Source organism: Manis pentadactyla, chromosome 7 (genome assembly GCF_030020395.1).
Source record: "Manis pentadactyla isolate mManPen7 chromosome 7, mManPen7.hap1, whole genome shotgun sequence".
NCBI lineage: Eukaryota > Metazoa > Chordata > Mammalia > Pholidota > Manidae > Manis > Manis pentadactyla.
In genome coordinates, this window is record NC_080025.1 from 77,022,632 (window position 1) to 77,043,436 (window position 20,805).

Sequence of the window (20,805 nt, forward strand, 5' to 3'; positions counted from 1 at the left end):
CTGAAGCTCCCTCTGTGGATCTGCTCCACATGATTTTCTTTCTGTGACCACTGCTGAAGGAGCACCACTGATCTGGACTATGGCAGGGACTGGTCATACCAAAGGGGTCCGATTGCAAAATGGCATTTCAAGCTTTGCTTAGATGTGGTTAGACACAACTACTCACATCCTGTGGACCCAAGCAAGTTGCAGCATCAATCCCTAGGTCAGTGTACCAGGAATGAATAGTCCTTTCCTAAGGAAGGAGAAAGTGAATCATTGGAAATACACACACACTCATACACACACACACACACACACACACACACACACAAATCATACAAGTTTTTCACAGCAGATTAAGTGGCAAAGCTGGTACTAAAACCAATTCTGGAGGTTGGATTGCAGGCGGTGTTCTTTTGCCTATCTGCATTTTCTAATTTTTGCAATATACAGGAATTGATCTTGGAATGTAGAAAAGAAGAGACCAAATAAACTAACTTGCTTGTGTTCTCGGTTTTATTAGGTGTTGCTAATAGGAATGTTCCCTGTGGTGCAGCTTTGGAGCACAGAATAAGCAGGAAGAAGGAGGAGGAAGACCCACTCGTCTCACCGTTTTCATTTGGCCCTGCTGTCAGTGTGTCTTTTGGTCGAAGGGGTTGAATCACTTAAGTGCAAATTTCAGGCAAAGTAGGAATTAAACTAGTATACCCAGTTGACAATAATCCTCAATAAGGAATCCCCACGAATTAAAAGAAGGCACTTGAACCAGGTGGAAGCCCCGTGTCAGCAAGGATCATCCTCTATGATTAGAGCTTCATTCGTGATGCCGAGAACAAGTTGCAATAAAAAAAAAAGAGTACTAAATTAGCAATACGTTTAAGATAGAATGTCTGATGATCTTTCTAATTACATCTCTTGAGAGTGCCTTGATAGTGATTAGGTGTTAAAAATATATTTCACAAATGTAATTACTAAGCTATAAATGGAAATGAATCCCGGTGGCCAGTGAAGAGTAGTCACAATACACCCATAAAAATAACTCCCAATAAACAAACAAAAGCAGAAAACACATTCAGTGGTATTGTAGAAAACTGCACAAATTACCCATTTTACTTCTTACCACTGTTTTGTTTCTTTAGAAGTTCCCGGCAGGAGGGGGGGAAAACAAATTTTTACTTACATTTCATATTTGCTTTCCCTAATATACACTATCACTGTAACATTATTTAAATGTAGCTAAAAACAGTTAAAATTTGCAACATCTGTGCTGGAAATAAAGGTAAAGTCTGACTACAAAATGACATACCATAAGGTAGTTATAGTATTAAAACTCAGCGATATCTGGTCCTCAGAGAATGCCAGCAGGAACTCTTTAACTACATATTATTTTCTCTATTCAGCAGCATTGTTTTCTTTCTCCTTCTATTTGTGAAATCTGTGATCTGCCATCTTGGCAGACACATAAGATAGGCTCTATGTCTACCACATCCTTAAAGTTTTAAGACATAAGGCAGGTAATGTTCAAAATATTCAATAACTAAACTTAGGTTATATCTTTGATAAAAAATGTCAGATTGGCAACTATGTAAATTACACCCACATCACATCTTGAAATGGTATTTTTTTAAATCACAACATTCTCAGGAAGAGACAGGTGTTATAGGTGCTACTGTCAAAAGCAAACAAAACCCTCAACAATAAAAAAAACCTACATTAAAAATGGGCAAGGACTTGAATATAAATGTCTCCTAAGAAAATACCAATGTCCAATAAATGCATGGTAGATGCTAAGCATCACTAATCATGAGGGAAATGCAAATCAAAACCACAATGAGATAGTACCTGAGTGGGAACAGGATGATGGCAGTTACTGTTTACTGGGTACACTCTCAGGAAGCTATAAACAAAATGAAAGTCCTGCCTATAAATAGCTGAATGGTAGGTCTAGTGGGTAGGATCCTTGAAATCTTCTTAATCAACCCTGTTTGAAAGGAAAATTCGGTTAAGTGTATCCCAGGCAGAGTGCAGCCCTCGTAGTGACTTATATGTGTGCAATGGCCACGTGCCTAGAGCGATGCTCGAGGTCTTTACTCTCAGCACCTAAACTACTTCTCTCAATAACCCTAAGGGGGAAGGTTTGCAGGTGAGAAAGTGGCAGAGCTGGGATTCAATAACAGATCTCTAAGATACTACAGTCCATGTACTTAGGAAGTATGCAGTAATGTCTTCCTAATTTTATTTTATATAGGTCTGGGTTGAAAATGGAAATTTGGACCCCTCTTTTCTGCTGTCTAGCTCAAAAGTAAATAAACTAGGTACTGAGGACAGAAAAAACTGGCTAAGACTTTTCTACCTCTCCCTATCCACATGACTAATGTGCCTGTGCACTCACCAATCAGGAATATTTGGGGAATTAATTTCAAATAGACAGCAGTTATGGTATGCTGAAATAGGTGCCAGAAGGGATGAATCAATTAAGTGCAAATTTCAGGCAAACTAGGAATTAAATAGTATATAAATATATGGTTCTCACATTTTCAGTTTATAAGTGACTTGAGGGGCAAAGGAATTTACAAGTCACTTGTCCCATCCTTTTATGTATGCCTTTCCACTGCATGTGCTTGTACACAAATGTGTACTCATTACGTACATATTCTTTCTTGGAGTTGACAGAAAAAATATGTTATTAGTTCATGCAAAGAATGAAAGTGGGGACAGTGATTATAGACAAATATCATAAACATGGGTGATACAAGGAAAAAGTTCATAAACCACCTAAAAAAGCTTGTGACCTTCATTTGTAGATTAACAACAATAGATGTTTTCCCAAACAGGTCTTTAAATTTTTAGATGCCTTGTAATTAGAGAATAGAGCACTCTGATAAATAGGTGATAAGAAACGTGCTATGATCCAAAATTTTCATTTTTATAGGATATAACATATAATTGTTAGGATTGAGTAGTGTATAATTCAGAATTTCTTTTAGTAATGTTATAATATCAAGAAAATGTTATACATGCACTTCTTTAGGATGTATTTTAGAATTCTAGTTAGTTTTAAAGGACTCTTCAGTTGCAGCTTCCTTAAGAGTTATTAATGATGCTTGAATCAAGGCTTATGTCCCAGTTACATTTTTAATTCAAGGACTGTTTTACATTTTCAAAATATTTTGAAAATAATTTCTCAAATCAATTGATAAAAATTTGAAAATTGAGAGAACAAGGACCATCTATATGTTTAGTGGTTAGAAAGAATGAACTAAGAAGGATGTTCTTTCTTTGGGACCTATGTAACAAATTAACTTTGACATTAAATTTAAAGGATTAGAGAGATTTTTCATTTTGTTTTCTGGTGCTATCTTTATGCATGTATTTAAGAGAACCGGTTCCTAAATAAGAAAATAACAGAGGGTCCCATCTGTCAGTAGCCAAATTGGCAATAGCATGGTGGAACAGTTTGTATCTACTAAATTATGTTGATATTTGCTCTACTATGACACAGTAGAAATGCTGACAAAAACAAACTTTTTCCAAAACAAGAAGTCAATATAGTAAGTTTCAAAAATGAAAAGTAAAACTAAGGTTTTCCATTATGAAACAAGACTACTTAGATGATTTTAAATGTTTTAACTTTGGGGGTTATTTTGAACTAATCACAGCAGAAAATAATATCTTATTGGGTTTAAAGTTTGTCAGTAATTCCTATCTGTCAACATTCAGATGTATATTCTTTACTATTCTAAAATAATGAGAGATTTTCTAATATGACTTTGTATAGTAAATCTCTAGTGAGTCTGGGCTATGAAACTGCTTATTCATATTGGAAATAAAGCCAGTAAAGTTCTACTTTTCGCCCGTGAATAAACAGAAGGAAAAAATTACAGTGATAGTGAAAAGAAGTCTTTTGATATTTCTCAGCATAGATATACCCCACAATGTTTCTGAAAGGAGATAAAATAGTTCAGTATATATATTGACATTTTATTATATTGACAGTTACTATATTAACACTATATTATATCATATGTACATATCAACATGTATACCTATTGTGCCAGGGACTGTGCTGGTATAGAAATGCAACTGTGAGTGATAAAGGCACAAGCCATTTCAGAGCTCCATTCTCTATAAGGATACAGAGAAGAAAAGAAGTTGTGAAATATGTATTTGGGAGGGGAAAGTTCTAGGTCCTAGGAGACTTTCAGTTGCCTTACTCCATTCAGTTGCCCAAAAATATTGTAATTTTTTCTGACTTCTTGAAGGTCCATAAAATAGGAGTAAAATCTCTTACTTTCTAGACACTATGGAAAATACTAAAGAAAAAAATTACTATTCATTTTTTCAAGGCCCTTACTGCCATCATTGTGCAGCTTTAATAAGCCAGCATGATGATAGAACATAAAATTAGAACATTAAATGCAGAGGGTGTATTTCATGTGTGTGTGTATTTTTAAAGCATGATTGACTTTAGGATTTTCAGGAATGTATTCTTGGTGGAGTTGTGCTGTCTTGCTACATTGATATAAAAAATTGATGGACATAGTTTTCAACTTGTACCAGGCTCCCATAAATAAGCTCTGACTTGTGGCAGAGTGTATTCTCCCAAGGATGACAGCTCCAATACATGTCTTATCCCACATGATCTCCTTTCAATGTGATATGGACACTTCTTCATCAATAGGTGGGTCTACATTCTCTCTTGAATCTGGGCATACTTTTTAGTAACTATCTTGACCTTCAGAACATGGTAGAAATGACTCCTCATTCGCTCAACTCTAACAGCTGATAGTTTCTCCTGGGCTCTTCCTTTCTGAGACACTTGCCCTGGGTACCCAGCCACCGTGTTTAAGGATGCCCAGGCCATAACTCATGGAAGGGCCAAGTATGAGTGTTCCGACTGATAGTCTGAGCATCAAGTGCCTCACATGTGATGGAAAAGCCTGCAGATGACTCTAGCTCCCTACCTGTAAGTCTTCCAGCTGAAGGCCCTGACATCAAAGAGCAAACTCAAGCTGTTCCTGTTATGCCCTGTCTAAATTCCTGGTCCAAAGAAACAGTGAGAGATAATAAATGATTATTGTTGTTTTAAGCTACAAATTTTTATGCAACAACAGATATAACTGTAATAAAATAGGGCTCAAGGGCTTCAGGTAAAAGATTAAGGAAGAGTATTTGGGTCTATTTCTAGCTCTGTCACTAACTAGATGTGTTAGTATCTTGCCAATGGGTTTCAGCCCAGGCAATTTCACTATGAATTCAGTGAGATTAAGGAATGACAATGGGACGTTCTTAGGTTGAAAGGGTTATACCCAACTTTATTCCCATGGTGGCAGGTCAGTCACAAGAATCCCGTCCACTCAGAGCAAGTCTGCAGGCAACAAGCCAGTCTCTGCCTCTGGTCCTCTCTGCCCCCCGTAGCTGGCTCAGTCTCTGTTCTCAGCACTGCCACCACTCCACTCTCTTGCAGCTGTGCAGCCCAGTGCACTTGGAAGAGCAATTTATATAGAGTCAATAGTAATGTATTGCCCACATGTGTGTAGTGAGCTAGCCAACCAGGGCCAGGTGAGAATCATAGTCATAGAAACCTTTACTTTATCCACAGTTAGGCTGGTATAACTAGTCTTGAATAAGTCACAATACCCTCTGGGTCTTGGTTTTCCATCTTCTAATTGGGACAATTGGACTAGATCCCTCCAAGTGCTGGGATCTCTGATTCTGTGCTTAGGCATTCCAAATAAGGGAATATCATGAAGTGTACCCAGTAGATATTTGTCGAATGAATGAATGAAAAATTTACAAATAATATAACAGCCTTTAACTAAATACCTTGGGGGCTTTAATTCTGACACAGTAAATGGAGTGTAAATGATATTATTGATCATCATAACTACACTGATGGACATTTACAATGCCTCCAACAGAATGAATTGCTATGTGGAAAGTAAATGTTTTTGCTTGTGGTCTTTATGATGAAAAAAGAAATAGAGCTCAGTGAAATAAGCCAGGTGGAGAAAGACAAGTACCAAGTGATTTCACTCATCTGTAGAGTAGAACAACAAAGCAAAAACTGAAGGAACATAACAGCAGCAGATTCACAGAATCCAAGAAGGGACTAGTGGTTACCAAAGGGGAGGGTTGGAGGAGGGTGGGTGGGAAAGGAGGGAGAAGGGGAATAAGGGGCATTACGATTAGCACACATAATGTGGGGGGTCATGGCGAAGGCAGTATAGCACAGAGAAGACAAGTAGTGACTCTATAGCATCTTACTACACTGATGGACAGTGACTGTTACAGGGTTTGTGGGGAGGACTTGATAATAGGGGGAAGTGTAGTAACCACAATGTTGCTCATGTGATGCCTTCATAAGATTATATATCAATGATACCTTTATTTTAAAAAAATAGAGCAGTTGTCACCCCTCACCATTCCCCTCTACAGATATGAAAACAGTATAGACAATATTAAAAGTCACACAGGTAATATGCAGTAACAAGTACAAGCTAGGGACACACAGGTATTCAGTATTATCTCATGATTGAAAAGAAGTTCTAGAGCTTCTCAATCCAGGATGTATATTAGAATCCTGGGGAACTTTCAAAGCACACTGGATTCCTGGCCTCTCAGTCAAGGTTCTGATTCACTGGGTGTGACCCAAGTGTTGTTGGTAAGGACACATCCCTTTAAGTTCCTGGAAGGAAGTCTGGCTAGATCTGAAATGAACTTTTAGCTCTATTTTACTCTTGTCTTTCATTTTCCCTGAGACATCTACCTTAAGAGAAACAGAGAAGACAGGTATAGAGAAAATGGAAGTTCCCTGGGCAGGATTCTCACCTGACCCTCGTCTGCTGCCCACTGCGCACGTGCAGTGCTTGCAGGCACAGGCTTGCACACGTGGGGGCAGTGGGTTATTACTGACTCTGTATAAAGAGCTCCACCCAGTGCTATGGGGCTGTGAGGTGGTGGGGAGTTCTGGAGGCAGAGACCGGTTTGCGGTGTGCAGACTTGCCCTCTGGAGGCAGAGGGATTCTAGCACTTGACCTGCCACCAGAATAAAGCTGGATATAAACCCTTTCACCCCAAGAATGTTCCATTATCATTTCTCAGTCTCACCGGATCCAGAGGGAACTTGTCTGGAGCTGAAACCCTCAGGTGAGGCATTTACCGAGGCAAGAGGAAAAGGGAACTTTTCTGTCAGGAAGCATCTGGTATGATTTTTAATTTTTAAAAACAAAATGATTCTTAAATGAGGGAATTTGTTATTCTTAGAAAATTTTAAGAATATTATATGATGCTTCTTTCTTGATTATAGAAAATCCAACATCTATGTTAAAAATCCTGTGTGGCAGAAATGAGCCATGACATCATGGAACATCCCATGCTGTGGGGCTGAACCTCAATGAAGATCTCAGTGGTGCCATGCTGGTTCAGATAAAGCATGGCAGAGAGGGATCCATAGGATTGGAAGGTAAAGGCAGAGTGGGATCCGTAAGATTGCAAGGTAAGGGCAGAGAGGGATCCGTAAGATTGCAAGGTAAAATTCCTTTCCCCAAATCTCTTGCCCCCAACAACATTGGTTTCGCGAAAGGAAATGATGAAGTCTGAGCTTGCACATTACTGAAAATCTAATTTGGGGGAGCCATTCTCTCAAGAGTTGCGGGCAACTCTGAGACTCAAGTTATAGAAATATGATACTGTTATCTTGGAAGGAGAAGATCTTAATGTGGTTCTTAAAATCTAACAGGCTTCCTAACCTCATACCACATAAATGAACAGATGCCCTATGTCCTTTTGGACCTGTTTAGTATGACAAAAACAAAAGAAAATGAAAAAACTTTCAAGACAACTCAGCAAAAATTCCAATTTAGAATCATTCTAAAACTTTGGGGATCAACTGCTTTCAAAGCAAAAACTAGCTTTATTTTCTTTCTAAAGATTTTGGCCAAAACCGCATTTGGCATATGCACATTTAGAGATTAGCTTTCTGCCAAATACTGAAGTTCCCAGTTTATTTCCATGGAAATGATTGCATCAAGTGAATCTTATTTGTTCCAAGAGCAGTGTTGCATTTGTAGACTGTCCCTGAGTGAGGACTGAGTACAAAATAACTTATATATGACATCAAAATATCATGAAATTTTAAATAAAAATCTCTATGGTAAAATTGGTAATATTAATTCTAATTCCAAATTGTGGATTTTTATAGCTGACTACATAAAAATACAGTTTGGTTACATTGCTAGTTTGATCTAAAACTTCTCTATAATCATATTTAGCATTATATTTGAATGCTTGAACTATTTGTTGACTCTAGAAGAGATTTTCAGGATGATTTTATGAATAACTATATCTTAAACTTTTCTGAAGCTTTTTGAGATTTTTTTCCCCCTATAAATTTCCCTACTGTGAGCAAAGGCATTTATATTATTTCACTGATTAGAGTGGAACTCAGGATAGAGTAGTAAATACCTTAAATCATTTACACTGATGATATAAACATGTGTCTTCCCTGAAAAACTATTTTGAAGTCCAAGTAGATCATCATTTCCTGGTTTGGAGTAACATGAGGAACTTAGCCTTGGCAGGAAAGGACTCTAGGAAATACTAAGGTGGGGTCATCTTTCACTGACAGAAGGCTTCTCTGGGATAGTTCTGTGATGACTCCACCTTTCCCTAGTGTGCCAGAGAGGCGTCCGTGAAGAAGCAACAAGGCTTTCTGAAGGGAACTTTTAATTAAAGCTCCTTTAGTCAGTCTTTTACAAAAAGCTAGGAATGACACTGAAGTTTACATATGTTGCATCAAATCCTTCATCTCTAAGCCTGGCTCAAGAGAACTAGAGAACCTCTAGAGTATTGATCAGGAAAGTGACAGAATCTATTTGGAGAGTAGGTTGGGAAAGAGCAATCATACAGGCAGAGACAGTCAGGGAGCTGGGGACTGGAGAATTGGGGAAGACTTTATGGAGGATGTGAGAACAGAAAGATAAATGTAAAAATATTTAAGGTGAAAAAAATGGATATGTATTGCTTAGGGACACAAACACAGGTGATCGGAGAATCATGGAGATAGCTAGAACTTTAGGAATAACACATAGAATTTGCCTCTCAGTGGGAGGGGAATGCAGTGAGACTGGGGATGGAGTTGTAGGGTACTGGTAACCATTGTAAACTCAAAATTGTTGGTGGCCTGGTATTACCTCCACAACCACCATGTGTGGCAGATGGCATCTTCGTTTCATTGAGGAAGAAACTGCATGATTACCTGCCTAGCTCCTCAGTATGGTAATTACACATTGATCTACTTGGACTTCAAAATAGTTTTTCAGGGTAATCAATCCAGCCAGATTAAGAGACTTATTCAAAGTTTTCCATTTAGTAAAGAGGCAGAGCCTAAATTCAAACCTGTTTTTCTGATTCTATAGCCCACATTTTCATTTTCTCAGTACCTCACAATGGTACCCTCATTTTAGAAAAGCATTTCTCTTGTTTTGTGGCACAACAATTTGTTATAAAATTGATTCAGAGCCTCAAAAATATATGTAGCATGGGACTTTTTGTGAAATTTATGTTGAATTGACAACCATTTGATGAGTCTAACACAGGGTTACCCTCTTAATTAAATCCAGCTGGAGATCCTAAAATATTTAAGATAATTTTATAGTATGAATTACTATGACATATACAGACAATCTGAAAAGTCTAATTGAAAAGCAACACTCAGAGTGGAAGAGGCTCTTCAGCAGTTTTTAAAGAGCTCCATGCATCCTGGCTGCATCTGCCCCTTACACATGCAAGAGTATCCCATGATCCCACAGCAAATGATCTGGTTCTAAATAGCACTCTGACCTTTTTTTGTCCTGGTAAATGGAAACACTGACATAATTTATGATAACCACTTTCCTTCCAACGTGTGATTACCGTACTGAGGAACTAGCAGGTAATCAAGAAGGCAGTAGAGCCTGCTATGGATCAATCAACATATTTTAAGGCACACCAGAGGCTCCATGAAGGCTGGAGAGATCGTTAACATCCTCCAGAGACGTGGACATTCCCAAAGCCAGACATAGAGCAGCTGCAGGAGGCAGCTGCTCCTCCAATGCCCTGCATGCCCAGGAAAGCCTAGAGACCTGGCCCTCACCTGCTTGTGAATCCAGACCCCTTCCTCCCTGTGCTTCTGCAATGGTCTTAAAGCAATACTGGCTTCAGAGGAACTTGGGGTATGCGCCATCCCAAAGGACAATTAGAAGCCTCAAGTGCTCCATGGAGGATCTGACAAAAGTTACTGTCCAGGAAGATCAAGCTAATCATTCACGTTAATAAATGTTAAAATGAAAGAAAAAAAGTGTTAACAACATCTACTACTCAGTAAAATAATACATTTTTATTTGCTGGGACACTTGAATACTGCAATACAGAACCACTGGTTTCTTGCAAAACAGCTGGTTTAAAAAGTAATTTGTTTTATTCCCATTTATCTGAGTTTTCATGTTTTAATCTTAATATTTATCTCTCTTTTTTAAAAGACAATATATTATAGAATGTTGTTTTTTCAATAAAACCTTTTAAACTTTCCATATGGCATTGTGAGATGACAGACCTAGGTTTGAGGTCCCCTCTATGGCATTTATGAGCTGTGTGACCTTGGGAAAGTCAATCATTCTCTCTGAGGCTCCGTTTTCTCATTTGAAAAATGGGTGTTGTAATGCCTGCCTTGCAGTGTTCACGTGAACTCCAAGGAGGTTGGATCTATAAAACATTTAACATGCAATAAGCATTCAATATATAGACACTTATTTTAATTGTGACCTGGGCATATTCTATTTCTCTTTGAGAATAAACTATAATTAAAGAATGTAGCTTCTATAAAGCCTAATAAGTCAGCAAGAGGGCCCAGATGCAGTCAGACAAGTAGAAAGTCGTTAGAAAGCTTATAGAATTAAGACAACCTTTCTTTCTTTGTACAATAAGATTATTAGAAGAGATTCACAGACTTATGGAATGGTTCTTGAATATTCCTAGTAAAATTTTTTCCTTTCATAAACAACTTAAAAATTTTTAACATTAAAAAAAGTTCTGTTCATATACCTGCTATCCTTTACACCAACTTCTGTCATTATAATTATAAAGAACAGTCTTCAATAGTATCTCAAAATTATTCTGCTCTGAAAATGGCTTTTAAAAATAATCTCAAATAATATGTAGAGGCTCTTCAGCCAGATTTTTCCTTGTGCGCTATGAATAGACTTACTTCCTTAAAAAAATGGTATCTCACTGACACTGTTTGAAGAAAGGATTTAGGAAATAATGATAACAATGGTGGTAATAACAGCTAATATTATTAACATTTACTATGTATTAACAATGTTCAAAGTGCTTTACATATGTTGTCTCATTTAATTCTCACATTACTGGATGGGGTAGGTCATGCCCATTTTACAGATTGAAAAAAAATGAGGCACAGAGAGATTAGGAAGACAGGAAGGGGCAATGACATGGCATGTCCTGAGGACATCAGTGTTAAGGCATGCTGCCTTAGACATCCCAGAGGCAAGTGAGCAAAGACTTTTCAAATTCAAGAAATAAGGGGAGAGGGAGAGTGAAAAAACAGTAGGGTCACAGCATTCCTATCTCTCTTTCCTCTCCATGGAAAGCTTCCTTTGAATAATATAATCCATATATATCAACAAGTTCTGTACCCTGTGCAGATGGAGATAGCATTTTGGGAGTGCCCTATAAGCAGTGTTTGTAACTAAACTTAGAAGGAAACTTAAACAATGCTAATAATTACTGGAGTTACAGATATTAGTATTCAAGTGATATTATCTATCCATATTTTTGTCCTGGTTTTGTCCACACCACTTTAGGCTAATCAAAATACCACTCTAGATTCCCTTCTGTAAAATGAAAGGACTTTATTAGCTGATGTCTAAGGTCCCTTGAAACTTGACATTCTCTAGTTCTTATAACAGCTCAGGAAACTTCATCCTAATCTTTTATATGATCTCATCTTTAATACATTTTGAGACCAAGGGCCTTATCAAATTGTTCTCGACCTCTACCCACAAGGCCAGCTTCTTGTTTTAGTCTCTGAATCTCAGGCATGAGAGATTTCACTTGCGTTGGAAGCAGGGAGAATGATACTGACATCCTATAGATGTAAGGTGCTCCACTTTGTTTACTAACTTAGTTACTTATTTCTGCTGTGATACTATTCCAATGAAAAAATTAGTAAGTTCCACAAAATAGCAGCAGACTCACAGACTCCAAGAAGGGACTAGCAGTTAACAAAGGGGAGGGGTGAGGGAGGGACAGAGAAGGGGATTGAGGGGTATTATGATTAGTTCACATGGTGTGGGGTGCGTCACAGGGAAGACAGGTGCAGCACAGAGAAGACAAGTATTGACTCTGTGACTGGATGGTCACTGCAATGGGATATGCAGAGGGACTCGATAATATGGGTGAATGTAGTGACTATATTGTTTTTCTTGTGAAATCTTCATAAGAGTGTATATCAATGATACCTTAATAAAAAAAATTAATTTCCAGTGTGGCCAAGACAAAGAGAACCTATTTTAGGGTAGTTATGCCCACTTTCACCATAATGAGAACAAACTTTGGTTAATCTTAGCACAAGGCCAGAGATGGAAACCTTCTTTGTTATTATATGTTATGATATAATTTTTTATTTTAAAGGCCCAAAGCTTGGCGGAATAATTAGCACATTTGTTTGTGGTAGTCTCAATCTCTTTACATGCCAAGAGTAGATCTCTCATACCAATGGAGACCAGAAAGGACTTACCCAAAGATTAACATCTTTAAGAATGCATTATTCTGAATTTTTTAATCTTATGATTCATCATATTTTGCAGTTGATTTCTACATACATGATCTCAATTGCACCTCACAAGAACACTTACTGGGGACAGCAAATGCTATAATTTAGGAAAATATATCTGCTGAAATGCTCCAGTCACACAGCATGTGGAATGTGCCCATGCTTTACCATGTGTAAAAAGGCTATGATACAGGACTAGGAGCCCAAGAAATCTGTCATTATTACCCAATGTGGAAATGCTAAAGAAAGGACTAGAACCCAAATCTTTCTCCTTAAAAGCCCTTTCTTCTTGTTCTATTATGCAAAGATTAAGATTTTCCTTTTATAGAATGATAGGTGAGTTTTCTCATAATGATACTTATTTTCCAAAAGAGATGATATATTTCTTTTTTGTAATAAAAATGTAATAACAAATTACTAGAAGTCCTTCATAAAGTATAAATGGCCTAGAGGAGAGAATTATATTGTATCACTCTTAAGTTCCTCTAGGTTTTTAGGAGACAACTTTAGGTTGTTGAGTTGTAAGTTCGTAGCATTGAAAGTGAAAAGGAATTGTGGTTTGGAGCGTGAGAGTAAAGTCCGAGGAGGACAGGCTTGGGTAGAACATCAGGGTGCTTTTGGCCAATAGAACCATGTGAGTATGAAATGGCTGCTGTTTGAGAAGAGCATACTGTAAAGTTGACAAGAGGGTGTCAAGCCACTATTTCACAGTTTGGCCTCTGCTAATCTATACAACTTCTGAGGCTACTCCATTTTAACACAGGGAGTCAGAACTGAAGATTTTTTTTTTCTATTATGCAATGCCTATTATAGTGCCAGGCACAAAGTCCAAACTCAGAAAGTGCTTCTTACCTTAGGAAATTTGAAATACTGGAAAGAGCTGTGGGTTACTGTCAAAAGATCTGAGTTTGCTTTGAGATGTTTTTGTTATTTGCTAGCCATGTGGCCTGGGCTAATGACTTGTATCTCTGGCACAGATATCCATCCTATAAAACTTAGATGACGTTAATAATTATATCTCTTTACATAGTAGGGAAGAGTCAATAGTTATATGTTATAAAATATGAATGATTAGTATACCTAAGTTTTTATTATTTCTGCTTTTGGAAAAGACCTTTTAAATATAGCATAATAATTCATAACAATGCTGCCATCTTAAAATTCTTAAAGATTACATGACTAAGAAGTAAGAGTGATGAAACTATATAGGAAGAAAAGAAAACTAAATTATTATTACATCCAAGCTACTCGAATGTTAAGGATTTAAGATACTAAACACACACACACACACACACACACACACACTTCTTTGTGTATGCTTATTATGAAGGCAGCCTGACTCATTGACCCCTTAGGATTACTTTCTGTCTCATAGCTAACAAGAATGTATTTTCTATCCAAGATAAGGAAATCTTGTTGAGTAAAATATTGACCCAAGGAAAACTTTAAAAGAGATTAGTTCAATATAACTATATAGAAAATCCATAAATAAGTCAAACTCCCCATGCAAGTTTATGATGGGGTAAAGCTGGTACTTTATATTACTAGGGGAAAAAATGGTGCTGGAACAACTATAAAGCCATTTTGGAAAAGAATGGGTTTTTTTCTTCATTTCCTATATCTAAATAAATTTCAGATGGATAGAATAAACTAAAAACATGAAACATTAAAAACAGATAAAAATATGAATGTTTTTATGATTATGGAACAGAAAAGCCCTACAAGCATATCAAACTCAGGCATAAAAGACAAGACTGATAATTCTGACAATACAGAAATTTAAAATTTCTTTACAACACCATCTACACAAACCTATGCACAAACAGCAAAACATACATCTGGAACTGAAAAATTCTCACAACATATATGACCAAAAATTGTCTAAAATCCTTATTAAAAACAAAAAATAAGAGGAAATACTCAATAAAAATAAAATACAAATAACCACTTTAAATATAAAAAAACTCCACTCATAATTAAAGAAGTATTTAACTCTATTAATAATTAACCCCATTCATAGTAAATAAATGCAAATTAATGTGAAGAAATTTCTCCTGTTTTTGGCAAAGACTAAAATGTCTTATTACCTATGTTGGTAGTATCCATTATTTTTGAATTGTTGGTAGGAGCGAAGGGACACTATCTTTTTTAGGGCAATAACGATAAAAAGTTAACCCAATTAGTTCTAGAAATTTGTACTAGAGTCACATTAGTATGTGTAGAGCACACAAAGGTGGTTGCAGCAGTCTTTGAAAAAGCAGAAGTTTGGAAACTATAGAATAGTTATTTTTCATAACACAATAGAACATGAATTATTAGAAAGAGTGAGATCAATCTTTATGGGATGATATAGAAAGAACCTCAGGATGTACTAAGTTAAAAAAATTATGTAAGTGTTCATAGTTTGATCCCATTTGTATTTCTAATAAACATATATTTTCATTTCACAGAAAAGTATCCAGAAGGATACAAACGAAATTATTTACAGTGGAAGTTGAATTGGAGAATTGAGAGAAAAAATACTGTTATTTTTTAATTTAACTTTTAGATAATGAGCACGTTAATTTTTTCACTAAAAAGTTTAAACCATGCTAACTAAATAGTGAGTTTTACTCATTAGCTGCTACACATAATCTCCTATGTGTTTTAGAATCTTATATGAAAACCTTTTTAAAGTTATAGACTTTAAAGATTTCCCATCTTCACTCATACATACCAAACCTTTCCTTGGTTTTATTTATTCTGTAAATTTAAGTTTCATAAATTTTGTTGTCCCATTATATAGAACCTTTATATTGCCTTAACTATCTGATTAGGTTAACATGAATTAGCCTAAATGAAAACTAATACCTATCATCAATATAATTTTAGGAAGATGCAAATGATTAAGAAAAAAGACTAGTAGTAAAATAAATATCAACAAAATTTGTCAAAAGTGTGTGCTCTCTTATGCAATGTGCAAACCATTTGGAGCAAAAACCAAAGGATGGAGCATAATTAACTTATTTTTAATTAGTTTATTCTTTTTTTTTGTTCGTGTAAAATAGGTTAAGAAAACAGATGACTCCACTACTACATTATTAATGTTAGTGTTTTAAATTAGCATTACTAAAAATCTTGCTTCACAATACTGATCTCTTTGAAATATAATAGAATATAGTAATTTATAAGTTATTTGTTAAAATGAATGCTCAAGAATACATTATCTATTAATGTGTTCCTGGCTTAATCAGGTTTCTAATTTATTTCTCTTCTTACCACTTAAAATCTAGAGGAATTACTTTTGAATTTTCTTTTTAAATAGTTTCAAATCCAGTTGCCTGCTCTATTCCACATACTCCATTCCTCCATAAACACTTTATTTTGATATTCTGTAGCCTTCACTATATTTTTATTGGTGGCTGTCCAGAGGGTGCTTAGTGAAAACTTTAAAAATGAACTAGAGAAAAAGGGATGGATAAAGGAGGACCTTTGCCTCAGAATCCCTGGATTTCTTACCTAGCTCCTCTACTGGACTGTGATGTTACCTAGGGCAGAGATCATGTCTTGCTGACCACCGTGTTCTCATCATCTACTAGGCCTTCAGTCGTGTTTCCTAAATGAACCAACGAGTCAAGTCTATCCCTCTGTCTTTGATTTTTTTCCCCACTTTTATTCAAATATATGTCTCATGTCTTCAACTAGACTGGGGGCTCTTTGAGGACAGGACTCATACTCTGTTGGTCTTACTGAGTCCCAATTAGTGTTTAGCAGAGTGTCTTGGATAAAGCAACACTCAAAAGTAAATAAGAAAACATTCCCTTTGATTATTTTTTAAACCTAAAGATGATTCCCCTATTTTAAAATCTAAACCACAATAGTGAAGCAAAAATTAGGTCAATATAAAGAAGTTTCCAGTAAGTATTAAAAATCTAGTATCTAGTTCCAATATCTAATATTTTGAAAAAGAGGTAGGTTTCCTTTTGATGTAGTGAGTTTTTAAGATCCCAAATCCAACAAATGTGTGTTACTGCCTAGAAATTCCTATAATGAATGGCCATGTTTTATATTTGTTCTAGATAATATATTTATAACTCTAAGACTCTCTGATAATAGCACTCTATAATTACATTTCCTATTTCCATCCTTAAACATTTTTTATCAGAGAGGTAACAACCACTCATTAAATAAAATGCAAAATATGTGTAGAGTGAAAAAGAAAATTGTCTAGAGTCCCACTACCCCACCACAACTGCCTCCAATGTTTTTGGTCTATTTTTTTCCAATTTGTTTTTTTTGTATGTATATTTATAATTTTATCTTCCAAGTTATAATCAAATGATGAAATTATATCTCATATATTTTATTTATTAATTTTATTTCAGCCTGAGGAGAAAAATGCTTTTGAGGATTAAGTAAGCAAATTTAGTTCCAAATTCCATAAACTTGCTGATTGTGTTCTCTTCTCACAAGGAGCTTACATATGCCATTGATCACACAGAATTATCAAAATATTATACTTGGAAACAAAGTAAGTACAATATGTGTGTATATAATTTTTATAAATACTTGTATCTTTAATCCTTTGTACCTAAGTAGCTGATGAGACTCCATAACCTTTTTTCAGACTGTCGATTCCAAAGGCACTCATAATAAAGTATGCCTTAAAGTGAGTTTTGTATCTCTATTGGTCTATACTATGAAACTAAAATATTTAGGGCAAGTCTTATCACTTCCCCAAGTGTCAGTCTCTCCATCTTTAAAAATAAATGGTAAATATTTATACTAGACTTTTATTTTTAAAGATGGAGAGACTGACACTTGCAGGAGTGCATGTAACTTACAGTGTTGTTTAGAGAATTCAAGGAATTAATGCATGCAATTTACCTAGAGAAATGCCTGAATACTAGCAAGTATTTCATAAATGTTCATATAATTATCATTACTGAGAAAGTCTTATGGTCAAATACTAATCTCAAATCTTGAGACTTAGTAAATGGTAATCTTTTCTTGTAATTTTGTAATAATCTTTTAGAAATCACTCACGCATTCCAATCTTTTCCTGTTATAGACACTCCTATCTTTCTATTTGACCAATTCAAGAAATATTGAAAAACATGACATTTTAACACTAACTCCCTGCTGTACTTTGCTCCAATTATTTAAATTTCTTAAAGAATCTGGATTTAGTTTAACGGAAGTTGCCAGGCCACTACAGACTTGTAAACTGTCTCCAAAGGTACCTGATTGGACTTCTCAGAACTACGTTCAGACTAACAACATGAAATAACTATCCCATAAAGGCAGAGAGACTTTCAAGTTAAGGCTAAGAGCAGATGATGTAGGGTAGGTTATAGTGTGTATGCTAAACACCAAGCTAAAGGATCCAGGTTGCTGGGTGGCAAGCTTTCCCTTCAGTACAGCAGTGTCCTCACTGAGATCGAGGCTGGAGATTTTAGTCTAGTAAATTTGTCAACTTCAAAGTTTAAAAACAAGTTAGGATTTAGATAGTCAATCAGCGTTAACCCTTAAATTTTCCCTCCTTCCTCTTCTTTTTCCTTTCTTTTTTTCTAGCATTCTGAGAAATGTCTTTATTACATCTTCTGGAATACTTCTCTATATGCATTGCAAAATGTGTATGGCTTCCTTTCACTGATTAATTCTTTGACTATAGAATATTTCAGTAATAGCTTCAAATTTTTTTTTTTTGGTTAATGTTCTTTATGTATTTTAGAGACATTTTCATATTAATTTAAAAGAGACTGAGTGCTCTTTGGAAAAGAATTATTGTATGTGGGGAAATCAGTGCTTAATCCAAGTGGAAAAATGAGTAAATTTGGAATTCACTCTTTTGCTTCTATTGTCATTTTTAGACATAGGAATTAAACAAGAGCAGGTGAAATGTGTTTAGAAATGATGGATATTTCTCAATGAGCTATTCTGAGGAGGAGTCAATATAAAGATTAGAAACCACTATTTCAAAAGAATTCATGTGCTATAAAACACAGAAAAAGCCAATAGTATCCATTTATGTGAATTGGATTTTTTGTTTATTTAGGTGAGGGAGCTTGGCCCCTGGGTGATGAAGCATTTTCCTCAGAATGACACTGCTAAACAGCAGCAGAGCATGGTGGGGACACCATCCGCTTTGGCATTTATTCTTTTGTTTGTATCAATTCATCACACTGTTATTGTCCCTTAGAGATAAGTGGTCAATACACTCTTAGAACAGTGTAAAGAAAGGGAAAAAAAATGGTAAAGTATTACCAATACTGATTCAGAGACAAGGTAAAGGAAAATATTAAATTGCAATTTATAGTGAATATTTTGAATCACTTATGTTTGTATATGTGGTTATTTAAGTATGGTCATAAAGAGTGTGAATAAGAAGGCTTTCAAGATATTCTGGAGAACATAAAATAATGTAAAATGAAATTTTATTCCATTCAGGCAGATCATACAGTTTAAACAGCAAATTATTGTAAAAAGAAACAAAATGATTTCATGTGTTTCTCAATACAAGATGTTAGTTATTATAACATAACTATAAAGCTTTAGAAGTTTATTCAATAACATAGTCCCATATAACTTCAACAAAACATATTTTTTTAAAAAGGAGAGAGAGTCAATGTTTGACAGTATAAGATTACTAACAAGTATAAGATACCAATTTTCTAGCTCTGGGTCATTCCATTCCCAGAATACATGGCCTTAGTTTAGCTCTTTTGATACAAGGTGAACTAAATTGTTTCAACGAGCACAAAACTCTGGAACAAAATAAAATAAGTTTCAGAAAAAAAGTCTATTTTTTCTACAGGACTGCTCTCTCCCAAATTTAGGTTTGTATTATGAAATGTATTTTTCTTTATAAGGAGTGATTATATACAGAAGTAGTTCTAAAACTTAACAGAATTTCAAATTTACTCAGTAACGTGTCTTCTTACTTCTCTGTCAAATAGGTAGCTTGGCAAATGAGTGAATTTCAGAGGAGATATATATATATACACACATATACATACACACACTATGTCATATTTACTTACATTTTTATGTACTAAAATAGACACATAAATACATGTTTATACAAGTTTATATACATGACATTTTTATAAGTTAATATATAGTATATACTATTCATTAAAATGTATAGATTTATATTCAAATTTTATATCTAAATATTGTATATCTTTATAAGGTATTCCAGCAGTCTTTATAGTTTTAATCTTTAATTACTTTCAAACTATAAATGCTGCAAATATATAAAAATATCATTTGAAAATTTAACAATCTGTTTTATAGTTAGTTTGTGATCTTTGAGCAATACATTTTTTGTTAAAAATGTTTTTTAAAATCTCTGACTACAAATGACAACTAAAATATGTAGACTTATTCAGAAATGACTGAATGATTCTTAAAAGAGAGCATCCAAAATTTTGCCTGCTTCAAAACATTGTCTAGGGATAGCTCTGTATATAAGTTTCTGAGACAAAACAATGGCCCATAGCGATTAGAAAAGTAAACATAAACAGCATAAGCACTTCACTAAACAGAAGCCCACCAGAATTCTGTGCTCCTTCATGTAGGTTTGCCCTAGTGGGAAAGGAAATGCTACATTCAGAATTAAAATGGTTAAGGCTGAGGCATCTTTGGAGATAACAGACCTGCTCAGTTTTAATTACAGGGATGAAATTTTTGTTACTCATTGCCTCATAGTGTGAACATTTTAAATTAAATTTAGTAAGCTTATTAAAGAAGCATAGTAATTAATGGCTTATTTGAGTTTCCAGAGTATAAGATATCATTGCCCACCGCTCTGAAATATTAGTCTTTTTTCCTCAGAGACTGAGACTGCTCAGTAATGCTCTATACCTCTCATTAGACCAAAAGATTTAGTCTGTTATGTTTAAATAAATTCTGTACACTACTAACAAGGATTGACACTAGCCTGAACACTTTCAGGTCTACCTCTAGACGCTGCTCTTTTCTGCATTGCCAGAGCATTGCACAGTGTT

The 20,805-nt window shown here is 35.3% G+C and overlaps 1 protein-coding gene and 1 long non-coding RNA gene across 3 annotated transcripts in view; one reads left to right on the plus strand and one right to left on the minus strand.

Moving 5' to 3' along the window:
• The window catches only part of LOC130684282 (uncharacterized), a 46,278-nt gene extending 43,972 nt beyond the window's left edge, over nt 1-2,306 (plus strand). Inside the window, exon 4 of the long non-coding RNA XR_008998489.1 lies at nt 506-2,306. This is a non-coding gene — a long non-coding RNA (uncharacterized LOC130684282). The remainder of the gene's footprint in view (nt 1-505) is intronic.
• CALCR (calcitonin receptor) overlaps nt 1-20,805 on the minus strand; it is a 141,532-nt gene that overhangs the window by 77,447 nt on the left and 43,280 nt on the right. The gene's annotated exons all lie outside the window — the stretch shown is intronic.